This window comes from Neomonachus schauinslandi, chromosome 14, assembly GCF_002201575.2.
Source record: "Neomonachus schauinslandi chromosome 14, ASM220157v2, whole genome shotgun sequence".
Taxonomy (NCBI): domain Eukaryota; kingdom Metazoa; phylum Chordata; class Mammalia; order Carnivora; family Phocidae; genus Neomonachus; species Neomonachus schauinslandi.
The window spans coordinates 3530585-3545254 of NC_058416.1; positions in this window are offsets into that span (position 1 = coordinate 3530585).

The following is a 14670-nucleotide window of genomic DNA, read 5'->3' on the forward strand; positions in this document are numbered from 1 at the left end:
GAATTAAACTGTATTCTGTCTCAATAAACTTGATTTTTAAATTAAAAACAAATTAAAAGTTTTTTATCCACCCTCCACCCAAACTTAGCCCACAATAGATGTTCTGTAAAAAAATATTGAGTAAACAGTAAATGTGCTTTCCCCATCTCTAAAAGGACAGTAACAAGCTAATCTCTTTCTGTCTCCATTTCTACTATGAATCCCAAGATAATAATGCTCAATCTCCCTTACAGAATTGGATCAAGAATTGAACAAGGTAATGGGTGTGAAAAGCCATTGCAGACATTAAGCTATTATTACCCAAGTTTACACGTTGTACACTGTGGTCCATTTGCTCTTGGGAGCCAAAGAACCTCCCGGGTTGAAGACCCTGATCTTGTGTCCAACATTTATTCCAGCCAACCATTTCACCAGTCCCCACTGAGTTTCTTCTGCCCACCCTTCAGCCCCCACATCCACTTCTGAAACTTGGAGAAAGACACAGAGGTTGTCCAAATGCTGCCGAGCATGGGCCATTATTGCTCTTGAATCCTTCAAGCCTGCTTGAGACTCTCCCACAAGGGAGCATAAATTGGTACAGGTCCCAACAAGTGACTGAAAAATAGAGAGAATGACCTAAAATTAAAATATTTTTAAGTACTTACTTTGAGTAAAGGGGGAACATCAAGTCTATTTGGGTTTTCAGAGGCTCAAAATTTAGAGGAAGATTGAACCAATTCTACCTGGTGCCATCTTATAGAGGAATGTCCTTCACAGATCTCATGGTAATGAGTACACTGAACCTCATGTCATGCATTCCTTCTCCAAGTCCTTATGGAGGGCTGCGTGGTTAGAGGTGTTTTTCCAGGAAACATGGTATACCAGTGAAAAAAGGGAGCACACCTGCCCCTGCAGAGCTTCTGTTCTTTAAATGATTATTACAATAGAACAAATTAGAAAGGTACTTTATCCAATGTTTGTCTTTTTTTAAAGATTTTATTTATTTATTTATTTGAGAGAGCGAGAATGAGAGAGAGAGAGAGCACATGAGAGGGGGGAGGGTCACACGGAGAAGCAGACTCCCTGCCGAGCAGGGAGCCCGACGTCGGACTCGATCCCGGAACTCCAGGATCATGACCTGAGCCGAAGGCAGTCGCTTAACCAACTGAGCCACCCAGGCACCCCTATCCAATGTTTGTTTGCCCATTGCTTTGAAATGTTACTTTTTGGCCAAAACTAGCACAGGATAGGAAAGTCAAACAACAAAATCATTCGGTGTACCCTTAAAAGGCCTAAATTATAACAAAAAGCATAAATATCTTCAGTATTTGCTCTGTTTGACCACATGGCCAAGTCCAATATTTATAAGAATTGCCTTAGGGAGAAAGCCTTTCTGTCATATGCCCACCACACGGGCTACTTGGGAGGCACAAGCAGATGATGTGTGCACGGAAGGAAAGTGGCCAGTGAAAGCTGTCAGGCCCTTCACGTGCAAGCCTGCTATGATGTCGTTTTACAGGGAATTCCTTCATACCCTGAGTTTGAGGAACCATCCAAAGCTATCACTAGAACAAAAAAAAATCACACAGCAAATTTTTAAGCATTTTTAAGTATACATATGATATAAATATGGCTATATGTGTTGGTATGTGAATATCTATATATAATACATATATGGTATATTAGTGATAATGCAAAGTTATAAAAGACATATATGCTTGATGCTTTTTCTGAGGCCGTTTGGGTTTTGATGGCATTTTTAATCTTGAGACTAATTAGAGCTAGCAGGCATTTTTGTAAAGGTACTAATATAATTAATATTCAGCATCTGATCACAATCTTCTAATATCTAGTTATTAGAAAGTGACGACCTCCAAGGACTTTTTCTTTTTTAAAAAACTATTTTATTTATTATTTGAGAGAGAGAGTGCTTGAGAGAGAACAAGAGCATGGGAGGTCGAGTGCGAGAGGGAAAAGCAGACTCCCCTCTGAGCAGGGATCCCAGCATGGGGCTCGATCCCCCCAAGATCATGACCTGAGCTGAAGGTTGATGCTTAACTGACTGAGCCACCCAGGAGCCCCCTCCAAGGACTCTTTCAACACCCACAGTGGGCAGGGCCTTTGCAATCCTAAGGACTCTTGGCAACCCACATGTAGGGAGCCTTCAGAGGCTCACTCCACTAAACCCTTCTTCAACTGCAGACCTAGAATTCAACACAGGAGCCAGGACTGGGAAAATATGTCATCTGTCCCTCTATTGCTCAGGACATGAATTATTCGAAATCTCGTTCCTCTTTACCAATAATTTTGTTTATTATTTGCTTCTCTCAGCTTGGCAGGAACAATCTGTTTACTTTCTATCCCCTGCTAATACCATTTTGTCATATTTGGGTTCAGTGGTAATATTCCTGTATTTAGATCTCTCGATACTACCCAAAATATTCCATCTCAGAACAATTTTCATTGAATTTTTTTTTAAATGTACTTTCTCTCAATCTCTCCCCCACCCCACTCCCAAACATACATTCACATTGGGTTCAATCAATGATCTTTTACAATTGACGGACATTCACTACCTGCATTTTTGAATGATGAATGAATTTTATGACCTATTTTGTTGACCAAAGCCTAAAACAAAGGCAAAATTATCTGAAGCTATCTTCTTTACAACATGTAGTTAAGCATAAATATTTGAATTCATTTGCACCAATTTATATTCTAAATTGTACCAATCCACTGACTAGAAGAATAAAATTCTTTAAACTTCATTGATATCATTTTTTTCTGTAACCAGTATTAAAATTATGGTGTGCAATACATCTAGAAGAGTGTAGACAATCAGAGATTGTTAAAAAGAAAAAAACTGAAGGAGCACCTGGGTGGCTTTGTCAGTTAGGTGGCCAACTCCGGATTTTTTCTCATGATCTCGGGGCTGGGCCCCAAACTCAGTGAGAAGTCTGCTTCAGATTCTCTCTCTGCCTCTCCCTCTGCTACTCCCCTGCTAAAGTAAATAAAAGAATCTTAAAAAAACCTAAAAACTGGGGACACATGAGATACTTAGGGATCATTAAGATCATTCTTTATTAAGATAACCAGTGGGTATTCCCATCAAAAGAAGAATGCCATCAAGTCAATACCATCCTCTGTTCCCTTTATGTATGTGAAATTCTCATTACATCCGATCTGAATATCTGTCTACATGGGGAGGATGGACCAAAATTCCCTCTACAACTCTTTACCGAATCCCTTAAACTCATTATTCAAATGGCCCTCCACACTCGTAACCACACATATTTAAGCCAGCATGAACACGGAGGGTGATGTGGGTTATGACTCTGTGCGGCATCCTGTCCCATGGATTTCTCCCATTTGCCATATGAAAACTAATGGATGTGTCCGTGGGAGATAAGAAGCTGCCCTGTGGCAGGCAGCCCCAGATTTCCGTATGGAATCCACTATTTAATGTAGGTGTTCTTAATGGTTGCTTAATTAGTAAACTCAGACAATCCCACTCGACTCGGGTCCCTGAGTGAGAATCTTGTTCTAGCAGTGAACTTGCATCTGGCTCACTACGGCCTACACGGTGCCCTGTCTCCCTGGCAGCTTTGGGTTACTGGGTGTTGGGAGGGGTTTCAGCTGTTTGTTAGTGTGCTTTTCATGCCCGTATTTACCAAGTCTGTTCCTGGCTTGTTTTCCCTTCCACCCTCCCTGGGCACTCAAGTCCATGGGTCCTTGACCTTGTGGGGCCACCATCTTGTGTGGGTTCTCCTTCAGACAGCCATCCATCATTTCCCCTGACTTCAACGCAAGCCCTGACACACTTGGTAAGTAGGCACAGCTGCTCTGTCATCTACAGGGACTCACACTTCACCTGCTCCAAGCCCTCTGTTGTCACTGGCTTAAAAGGCCAGACAGCTAGAATGTCTGGATAAACTCGTTTCAGCTCGCTATCATCATGGCCTCAAGCCAGCAACAAATCCTATGTGTTTTCAGGGGAGGTCACAGGATTTCTAGGATTTGGCTCTTCCCACAGCTTAGAAATTTCTTTCACCTTCCCTTTATGTTTTAGAATTAAAAAAAAAAAAAAGAAAGAAAGAAAACCCCATCTCAATTCAACAACAGGAGAGAGAAAACGTACTTAAACCCAGAATGTTAAATACTCTGGATATAGTGTAAGTTCCAAATCAAACATTAAACTACAAGGCAAATACTCACTCTGAAAGAGTTATGCCCATGTTGATGGCTTACCTTCTCCACAAACTGGTAAATTAGTCACTGTCAAACTCACAAATACTCCTGCTTAGTTGTCTCACTTTGCTAAAAGCACATGAGGACCACTCTTGAGGTCGAAAGCATGACATCCGAAAGGCCTAATTTGATGTTTGAGCTCTGTTTCACCCAGAAGAACGTTCTCCCACACTGCAAAACCTTCTAGATGTTAAGTGTGAGATTTTCCTGGGCTTGACCCGAGCGCGGACATCCTGACATCTTTCAGGAGGTCTTAAAAAACATTTTTTTTCTTTTGCCTAAAATACAGAGAGGAAATGTGTTCTGTGTCTTTCCTCCACCGTCACTCACACTCTTTGCTTTATTCACTTCCTTAATTTGATTACATTGCTTCTGCCTTTTTTTCAAACGTGGGCAGACGTTGAGTGACAGGTGCAATATGTCAGCCGTGGTGTCCAGGTCTCTCAGCCCTACCAGCATTCTGTGAGGACCCGTGACCTCCTCCCCCAGGTCTTCGGCATGTGGACCTTGCATTTCAACAGCTCATGCAGCCAGATGGAATTCTCATGTCCTGCCGCAGGAACTGCCGTCTTTACCCGTTACCGATGGCAGCCTGCACAAACCAGAGGCACAACCCGTTTTCCTTTGTGCCTGAGCTGAAGGGCAAACTTTTGGATTTGATAAGAATTCCTTAAAATGTCAGTGTTGAAACAGTGACGAAGCATCAAGCTTCCTCACCACAAACGCTCCCCACCTCATGGGTCAACGATGACCAATAGTTAGGCAGCCCGCCCTCATAATGTGCAGACTTTCCCAAGTAATGCACACGCAGGACTCCAGTGTTCCCATTTGTTCCCATTCTGCAGCTGAGAAAACTGAGGCAGACGAGATCAACCAACCTGGAGAGTCTAGTGCAAAAAGCTATACGTTTAATGGCCACACCAGCAGATGGAGCACCCGGTAGGATTTGTGCAAGACATGTGATCAGCAAGTTCCCTTCCAAAGGCGGAAAATTTGGCAAACTTTTATGGCTGCATTTCTCTAACCATCTTGAGACGACCTTCACCTGAAAACTCATGGCAAGCTGACTGTGGACCGAGTTACGACTCGATTTAGAGCCCCCTGAGCAATGGTTGCATTGTCACTGTCTAGAACTCTGTGTGGTTTAGATCTCGTTTGTGGGGGACTGTCTAATTAGACAGTAGATTCAATTTTTTTTTTTTTGAGGAGGCAATTCATTGGCAATTTTGATCCAGTTTATAATAAATACTAAATTAGCAATGAATTCAGAAGCAAAAGTTCCTCTAAATAAATCAATATTGGGGAAAAGCAGGTAGCCTTTTAATGGCCAAGATTATAAATAGTTTTTTATCTAAATATATGCCCACAAAAACATCCGTTAAATCAAGGCAAATAGGGTTGACCTCTCTCATGGGTCCTTGTGAGAAACAGTCAATAAAAATGTATTATGCAGAATTCTTAGTCCAAATTTATCCCTTTGCACAACATTTTCAAATTTTTAAGCTGCTGATAATGTTCCAAAAATAAACCTTCCATCAGTTCAAGCTAGCACCTTTGTCTGAGAAAAAAATAATAAATGCATTGCATACAAGCAGTTAAAAAATCAAAACTACAGCAAGCTCAGGAAGCATCTCTATAGGGAGTCCTTGCAAATGGTAACATAAGTCCCCATGCAAATCCACTTCTGTCAGCTATGTCACAGATGCCAAAAAAAGCGGGCACAAAAAATATGGAGTATATAGATATAAAATGGCAATGATGTCACGCTGGAGGATTTATAAGCTCCTCCATTCCTTGCTTAGAATGTGGACAATGCAAAAGGCTTTAAACAATTCTATCTTCTTACAGGGTCGTGGGACATCACAAAAGCAAATATTTTTTGTTTGTGTTGGTGATGGGTAAAAAAAAAAAATCTCTTAGAAAAAAGCAACCGCAGTTTGCACATTATCTATAACACGCTGGTATTCAAAGACCGAGTTTTCAAAAGAGAAAAGTCGATATCAGAGTTGCCATCTGGCAGATTCCCTGTCCAAGTCACCCTGGAATCCTGTGTGAGCATCAGTTACATTGCAGTGCTCCACATTTGGGGCATCATCCTCTGGACCCCGCCTGTGAGCTTGGACCCGACGACGAGCTGATGGCCTTCGTGAGCCCCGGGGCGTCCACCTCTGGGGCTTCGGTGCAACGTCTCCGCACCTCCAGTTCCTGACATCCTTCTCTTGGCACCCACTCCCCACACTCTCCCCACCCCCAGCCCCAGCCCCAGTGAGCGCTCATTCCCATGAGCGTGCCAAGCCTCCGCCCAGCAACCTGGCTACTCTTGGCAGGGTCTCTGTGCTCCCCTGTCCTGGATGTCCCATCCAGTGGGCACGCTACCTGGCCTCAGAATCCTCCTTTTGTGCAGGCCCTTCTCGCAGGCTTGTCTCCAGGGGAAGGGGTGGAAGAAAGGCTGGCCCACACAGCCGACCTGGCCCCTCAAGAACATCTATTGAAACGGATTGATCTAATGCCTCGCATCTGCCAAGCTGTCATTCAAGCCAGGGGGGATTTGGACGGAGACAAGGAGAGCATCGTAAAAATGACTTTGTGATCTAGTTTATGAAGCTTGCCTTGAACTCCTAGGTACAGTGAGGGCAGAAAACCTTGTTTCCTTCGCATAAACGGGAAAATGTACTATATAAGGAACAGTGAATATTCTCCCTTGATTTGTGCCTGAAACATAAGAGTTGGAGGGGGGGAGGGAGATATCCCAGCTGTCTACTGCATTGTGTGAACATATACATGCATTTAAATTACTTATATCATTACTTACAGATGTAATTGTGAAATATGTTCTTTTTGCATTCAAAATGAGGGACTGAACAGATGGCGAATGCTCAGTTTAAAGCAATATGTCCATTAAAATAACCCGTACACTTGGTGTTTAGTGTAACCATAGCAGTGAGTTCATTATCACAGGATTCTGCCCACACGGGCAGGAGAGTCAGGAAACTCTCAGCCACCCAGGTGATGCCGGTTCCAAGCCCAGGCCACTTTCCCACAGCTGCCGGCCACCAGCCGTGGGCTTTCAGAGTCGAACTCCAGTTGTTTTGCTTTAGTATTTTGCTTCCAAATAGGAAAGTCAATAAACAGCTGACATTTACCAATGCCTTGCTTCTGGGTTATTTTTTTTCTCTACTCTCCAGATGTGCTGAAATGTGTGGCTCCAGATGCATCACCTCCAACAGGATAATCCTGCTCCCGCCAGGAGTAATTGTCTCGCCTAATGAGCCTGGGTCAGGCGTACGGGCTAACGGCACATCAGAGAGCTCATCGCTCTTCTTGGGGCTCAGCAAGGACCACCAGGAAGCAAGGTGTCTGCTGAATGGCTGGAGGAGTTCCCCAACGGAGCCGTGCCTTCCCAGACCCTGCCCTGACAACGGCTGCCCGTCTTCCGGCGTGGACCACTCCTTATGCGGGTATTCTATTAAAGAAAGGAAAATAAACACCCTCACTCCAAACCCCCAAGGATTTCCATTTTGGCAACAGTGCCCGTGGTGAATATCCTCTAGAAAACCATTCATAAATAAGACAGAGAAATGCTAAATTTTCTCTGAGCACCCAGAGTAGGAAAGAGAGTGAGAAAATCTCACTGTGTGGCCTTGGATAGATCCATTACATACCATCGAGTCAATCTCTCCATTGTTAAAATGGGACATAATGGCTACCGTGCATCCCTCCCGTGACAGGGAACGATCCAGTGTATTTCCTGGGGGTGGCAGAGTTGCACAAACTTCACGTGCGCATCACCCGGGGAGGCTGAGGTCAGGAAGTTCCCGGGGGAGCAAGGGGAGTGCGGCGTGGCCTGAGGTTGCACTGTGCAGAGCCCCGAGGGAAGCTGGGGAGGGCTGCAGCATGGCCGGCGATAACAGCCACTGACTGGTGCAAGGTGACACACAAAGACGGACAAACTTCCCTCACGGTGGGCCAGAGAAAGATGGGCTTAGGAGCCAGGTTCAGAGGGCATATGGAAGTAGAAGGACACGAAGAAGAATATTCAGGCAGAGGGGGCGCCTGGGTGGCTCAGTTGGTTAAGCGACTGCCTTCGGCTCAGGTCATGATCCTGGAGTCCCTGGATCGAGTCCCGCATCGGGCTCCCTGCTCGGCAGGGAGTCTGCTTCTCCCTCTGACCCTCCCCCCTCTCATGTGCTCTCTCTCATTCTCTCTCTCTCAAATAAATAAATAAAATCTTTAAAAAAAAAAAAATAAATAAAAAAAAAGAATATTCAGGCAGAGGGAGAAGAGTGGGAAGAGAAGCAGTCACATTCTGAGATGTTCTCACACGGAAGGATTAGGAAGGTTAAAAGAAACTTCTTCCCTTTGCAGGGAGACCGGGGATGTGCCCCCGATTTTATCTGAAGCAAGTGTTCATGGGGCTCCCACTGTATGTCCTCATTTCCTCTTGACTGCCACAGGAAAGGGCAGAAGGGAGAGAGAATGGGCTCAGCTTTCAGGAGGACAGAGGGCAACAGATAGATCCCTCTGAAGGGCAACCTTGTGTAAGCATCACTAGGGACAAAGGAGGTAGATGGGGGCAGCTAGCGGGAGTTTATGTCATTTGTCATTTACCACCATCACCTGTAAACGACACTCATGGACAGACACCTGGGCCCACTGAAGACCTACAGAGTCAGAACTTTTGAAGGTGGGGCCAGGTGTTCCACTTTCCAGAAAGCTCCTTAGGCTATTCTATTGTGCAGGCGGAGCAGAGGAAGCAGGTCTGAGTTTTGGAAGAGGGACATGTGCCTCCAGGAGGTGGCCTGTGACCCATCCTAGATACCCCTCACCTGGGAGCCTGCCAGCTCCCCAGAGCACGCATAGAGCTCTCCCCAGCCCTGCTCCGTCCACCCGCCCAGCCTTCCATCGGCCACCTCCTTCCTCCCCATGCGTCTCTCCAGCTCTAGACCCTTTGCTGGTCCAGAAGCTTGCCATGCATTTCATAGGCATATGTTTTTGCTGATTCTCTTTCTAGGGTTTCCTCCTACCTCTTGCCTCCCTGGTGAGCTGTTACTCGTCCATCAAGATCACGTTTCAACCTCAATCCTCTTCGCATCTCCTCTGGATATTGCTGCCACAATGGTGGCATCCACCAATTGTTCCCTCGCTGGTTGTGGCAGTCAAGCCATATTTAACATCTACCGTGCACAGCGATCCCTGCGGTTCTTGTACCCATGTGGACCCCGGAGTACGGCCCCTGCACGGCTCAGGCACGAGATGTGTGCTACCCAAGCATCCGGGCGATGCGGCCGGGCTCTGAGAACCCTGCAAATCTCACTACTTCAAGAGCCTCCCTTGTGCCTGGTGATAGGTATAAGCACTCCGTGACATTCTGAGCCCGGCATCAAGGTCTTCTTCATCTTTGACTACAGGGCCTTGCCAGCACAGTGCCCGACACATAGTAGGGGCTGGGAAATGTTTGGTGAATAAATAATCAGTGAGACTGGCACAGATGGTCTGGTGTTAAGTACCAGAGGCGAAGGGGAAATAAAAGAAATAAGCTGGTAACACCTGCCAAGATAAATAAATGAAGGGAAGTCACCTGGGGCCGAGGAAGGGAAGGAAGCAGTGAGACGGGGATCAGAGATGAGGGGGAAAACAGAAGCTGTGGACTCAAACACAAGAATCGAACAAAAGCAGCGTGGCTACCCTGAGCCAGGACGTGGTCGGGAAATGGCGGGGTGAGATTCTGGGAAGCCCCCCAAAAGAACAAAGCAAGGACTCGGAATAAGTGAAAAAGCAAAATCAATAACAAGCACCGGCAGGTGTTAGGGGCTGAAAGGTGTCCCTCGAAATACATATGTCAAAGCCCTAACTCTTAGGACCTCAGAACGGGGCTGCATTTGGAGAGCCGGTCTTCAGGGAGATCATTAAATTAAAATGAGGTCATCGGGTGTCCTTCTGAGGAGAGGAGATTAGGACTCAGACCCACACGGAGTGCTGGCCCCGTGAGGACACAGGGAGAGACACCTCAGGAGGAACGAGCTTCGCCTTGGACGTCCGGCCTCCAGGACTGTGAGCAAATAAATAAATCTCTGTTGTTTGAGCAGCCCAGCCTGTGGTGCTTTGCTGCAGGTCCGGTGGGAAAAGGAAGCGGATGTGCCCACAGGAATGGAAGGTTTGCAGCGAAGAGTAGGGCCCGGGCAAGTGGGGGTCTCACGTCAGAACCCGATCCCTGCCATGGTGGACGCCTGCACCCCTTTCCCTGGGGCCACTGCTCCCTCCAGACAGGTGCCAGTCTCGGGGAGAGGCTCCCGGCAGGCACGAATCCAAATTGACAGGCAGACCCATGGCGGCTCCCACGGGGACAGCGGGCAGAGACAAGGGATCGCATCTGTGTGGCACATAGCTGATGTCGGGTTGCATTTTGAGGGATAAGTGGGAACTGGAAAAGAAGGGAGAAGGGCATTCCACGTAGAAGGAGCAGTGTGGGTAAATCCAGAGGTGGGGGAACCAGGGACCCCTCGACAACCAAAGGGTCCCATGTGTCTGGATCATGAGGGACCAGAGACCCATGGAATGCTGTTCTGTTTACATGCAAGCACCGGGGTGCACTGTGGCTGAAATTGCTGACCCAGGACCCTCCCTCATGGGACTTCTGTTTTAGCAAGGGGGCCTTGCTTCCCGGGAGCGGGTGGACTCCTGAGTTTTCATCTTCCCTCGTCGGCCTCTGATAGTTCTGGCTACTTCCCTCGTGTGGGACTCATACAGGCATCTTCCTCGACCAGAACACACTTCTCTCTGCATGGTGAGCTCCTACCCAACACTCTAAGGCCCTGTCCAGCTCAGCCATTACCTCTTTTATAAAGCGACCTCCCAAATCCTCCTCAGAACAAGTTCTTCCATTCCGTGCCCCGTACATAGCATGAGCATGTGGAGGACAACCTCATTAAAACACTTGTCACGATGGGCTATCCGTGTGTGTACGTATGGCCCGCCTTCCCCACTCTACCTGTGCCTTCAGTAATCCCAGGCTCAACAGGCATTTGCAGAGGGACTGAGGACGTGAGTAGACAGACAAAGGACGCAGTGGGCACATGGTTAGCTGGGAACAAGGGGGAGCTGGAGACGGAGACCACATGCTGATGCATGAACACGTTGAGCCTCTCCCTTGCTGGAGGAGAGGGTTGCAGCCCGGGATGGCTCACGCCCGCTCACTGTGGCCAAGCTTACACAGCCAGCTGCGGAAGAGCCCAGAGCCCTCCACCAGGCCCTGGGCTCTCAGCTCCAGATGTTTTCCTCCTCATCTCCAGGGCCGCAGGTTGAAGAGAGGCAGCTGAAGTCTATCAAGAGTCAGGACTTTGCGGGGAGGAGAGGGAAGGCGGCCAGCAGCGTCAGAGGGAGGCTGAGACACACAGGGTGGGAGAGCGCCTTCTCTTGTGTACACAATGGCAAAGCTGAAATTAATTTTTCAGAAGCCAGAAGAATTGGCAGAGGTATCTGGAAGATGAGAAAATTCCAGTTCAAAAAATAAGAATACAAAGAGCGGAATGGTGTAGGGCCCGCTTCCCATTCCAGAGGTCAGTGAAGCAGGATTTATGAAAAAGGATGGGGAAAAAAAATCACTGATGAGAACAGAAAAAATAATGGTCCACAATGACAGAGCACATATGCAGTGTTTTAGGCAAAATTAATACAGAACAGTTTGTGACAAAGGACAGTGCCATGCACGTTGGGTGGATAACATCACAGGAGACCCCCAAAACTAATAAGAGAATGTGTATGAAAACAGCATGTGCAGAGAGCACGGAGACGCAGGAACGGCACCCTGAGGTAGGGCTCCATCTTCACACACGAGCCTCCTTCCAATGCGTGCTTTCTCCTGCGCTGTGAACTCGGGAAGGCGAGGAAGGGTTTCTTTGTGCCAGCTCCAGGGGACCCATGTGAACCGACCCGAGGCTCACATACAGTGACTTCCACTTGGACACCATCCAGCGCTGTTGGCCTGGAAGGGACAGAAGATTATCTTTACAAATCAGGTGCATTCCGGTAGACGGAAGGAGCTGGTAGGAGACAGTGGTGGCTAGAGTTGGCAGATAGTATGGAAGATTCAAGGCTGACTCACTAGGTAGGAACAGGGCAGCTGACTGCAGAAGGAAGAAAACGATGGTGCCAGCAAAAGAATATCCTGATCCTCATTTGCCACTTGCCTGCATCCTTCGGTACATGTCTTAAATTCTATTGGTAAATCAATAGGCTTTATACAGATGCATATGTAATTCTTGCCCTATAAAATACATACTTATCGTTAAACAAGAAATACAGAAATTATAAAAGAATGAAATTTGTAAATACCTGCAATTTCATCTACTGCACATAAATACTTTCAACATTTTTGGTGCATTTTCTTCCAGTCCTTCCATGAGCCAAATTTTTAATGAAATTAGCATAACACTGTACATACACTTTTTATTCTGCTTTTTAAAAAATTTTTTATTGTTTTGTTAATCCCCATACCTTACATCATCAGTTTTAGATGTAGTGTTCCATGATTCATTGTTTGTGCATAACACCCAGTGCTCCATGCCGAACGTGCCCTCCTCAATACCCATCACCAGGCTAACCCATCCTCCTCACTCAACAAATAATCCACCTTCATTCGGTGCCGGGTCCTGGGCTGGGTCCCGGAGCTGGTGCCTGAACAAGAAGGAGCAGAGGGGCAGAGATAAGAGAGAATGAGGAATTATAAGCAGATACATGGTGCCGTGATGGGAATAGTCATCCGTCGGTTGTCAGCCGTTTAGGTTATCTGGCATTTCTGACATTGTAGGGAACCACCAGGGCCCTACATGGCGGAGGGCACAGCCTGAGCCCAGACTGGAATTCAGATGCAGGTGGACCAAGCCCCTCGTGGGTGCTGTTGCTGGAAGAGGTCGGGGTTGAGGGAGGGCGAGGAGTACTTTTCAGGTCCCATTTCTGGGAGTGGGGTGGATGGGCCTGGGTAGCACAGCCCGGCTGCCTAGCCCCGTGAACGTGACCCTGACTCCCAACAGGAGTCCACAGAGGAAGCTGCTGTCAAGAGGGCCTCCGGGGACAGTTGCTACTGTGCTCCTCGGGGTCCGAGCTGCAAGTCCTCTCGGGAGACCGTGTCCCTGGCCGGACAGCAGCATTCTCTCCAGGGAGTCACATCTCCAGGGAGGTCTGCAACGGCGTGCAGCCTTTCAGACGCCTCTGGAGCACAGGAGAAAGCAGAGGTTTTATGGTCTCCATGGTAACTGTAACTGTGGCTCTTAGCTGGTTTTGTGCAGGTTTTCTGGGGTCTTTAAGGAATAAGTGCTTGTGGAAGGTGCTTTGCACAGGGCTGGAGGTTGTATGCGGGTGGTATGTGAGCAGGTACTGGTAGGGTTGCTCCTGCTTGGGTGGCCAAGCCGTGGGGGAGGGTGGGTACCTGAGGAGTGGGATTGCTGGATCCACAGGTATGGAACGCGTGCGGCTTCTGACCACCCTCGGCCAACGTCACTTCCCGCTCCTTGCAGCCCCTTGCATATACCTCCACCGCAAAGCAGCAGAGCGTCTGTGCCCCACACCCACTGTGTTTTCTCTTTGCCAGTTTGATGAGTTTAAATGGCAGGTTGTTTTAATTTCCCTAAATGATGGGTGTTCCACTTATTAATAAATTTCCATTTTCTTGCCCAGGAAAATATCAGTTTATGTCTCTTAAAAAAAAAAAAAAAAAGGTTGTGTTTTCCCTGCGGATTGCTATCTATATATTAAGGATGTTAACTTTTAGTTTCATGATTGTTGTGGATCTTTTCTTTAGGAGTCATGTGTATTTATTTTTGGCTATGACTTTTGATGTACAAAATAATTATCCTTCGCACAATCAAATTTATCAGTCATTCTTTCATTGTATACTTTAATTATGTGATAGAAAGTCTTTCCCCATCCTGGACCCAGTTAAATAGTTAACATATTTTTTCTTATATTTGTATGGTTTTCTTTTTTTACTTTAATCCTCAATTTATTAGAAATTTTTTGGAATGTGGTTCATAGGAAGGAGAAGACACAATTTTATTTGTCTCCCCTGAACTGCTAATTTCTCAATGCTATTTGTTGGATAATCCCTGTTTTCTCTTCTTTTAAAAAGCATCCTTTACCATGGTTTAGATTTTCATTTAAATTTCTCAAGTTCAGTTTTTTAATCTGTTTACCAAAAAAAATGTTTCCATTGTGATGTTAATTTTTGATTTATGGAGTACTTCAACTAATGGAGACATCTCTTATTTTTCTTCCAGCTGCACTTTTGAATTATTTTACAGAGTTCCCAAAATAATCCTGGTAGTATCTGGTACACTACATATCATTTTATTTAATCTCCAGAGATCTTTGAAAAGCAGATTTTATAATTTTCCCTTTACAGTCGAAGAAATGTAAAGTCAGAAACATAACAGAAGTGCCAAAGCCTCT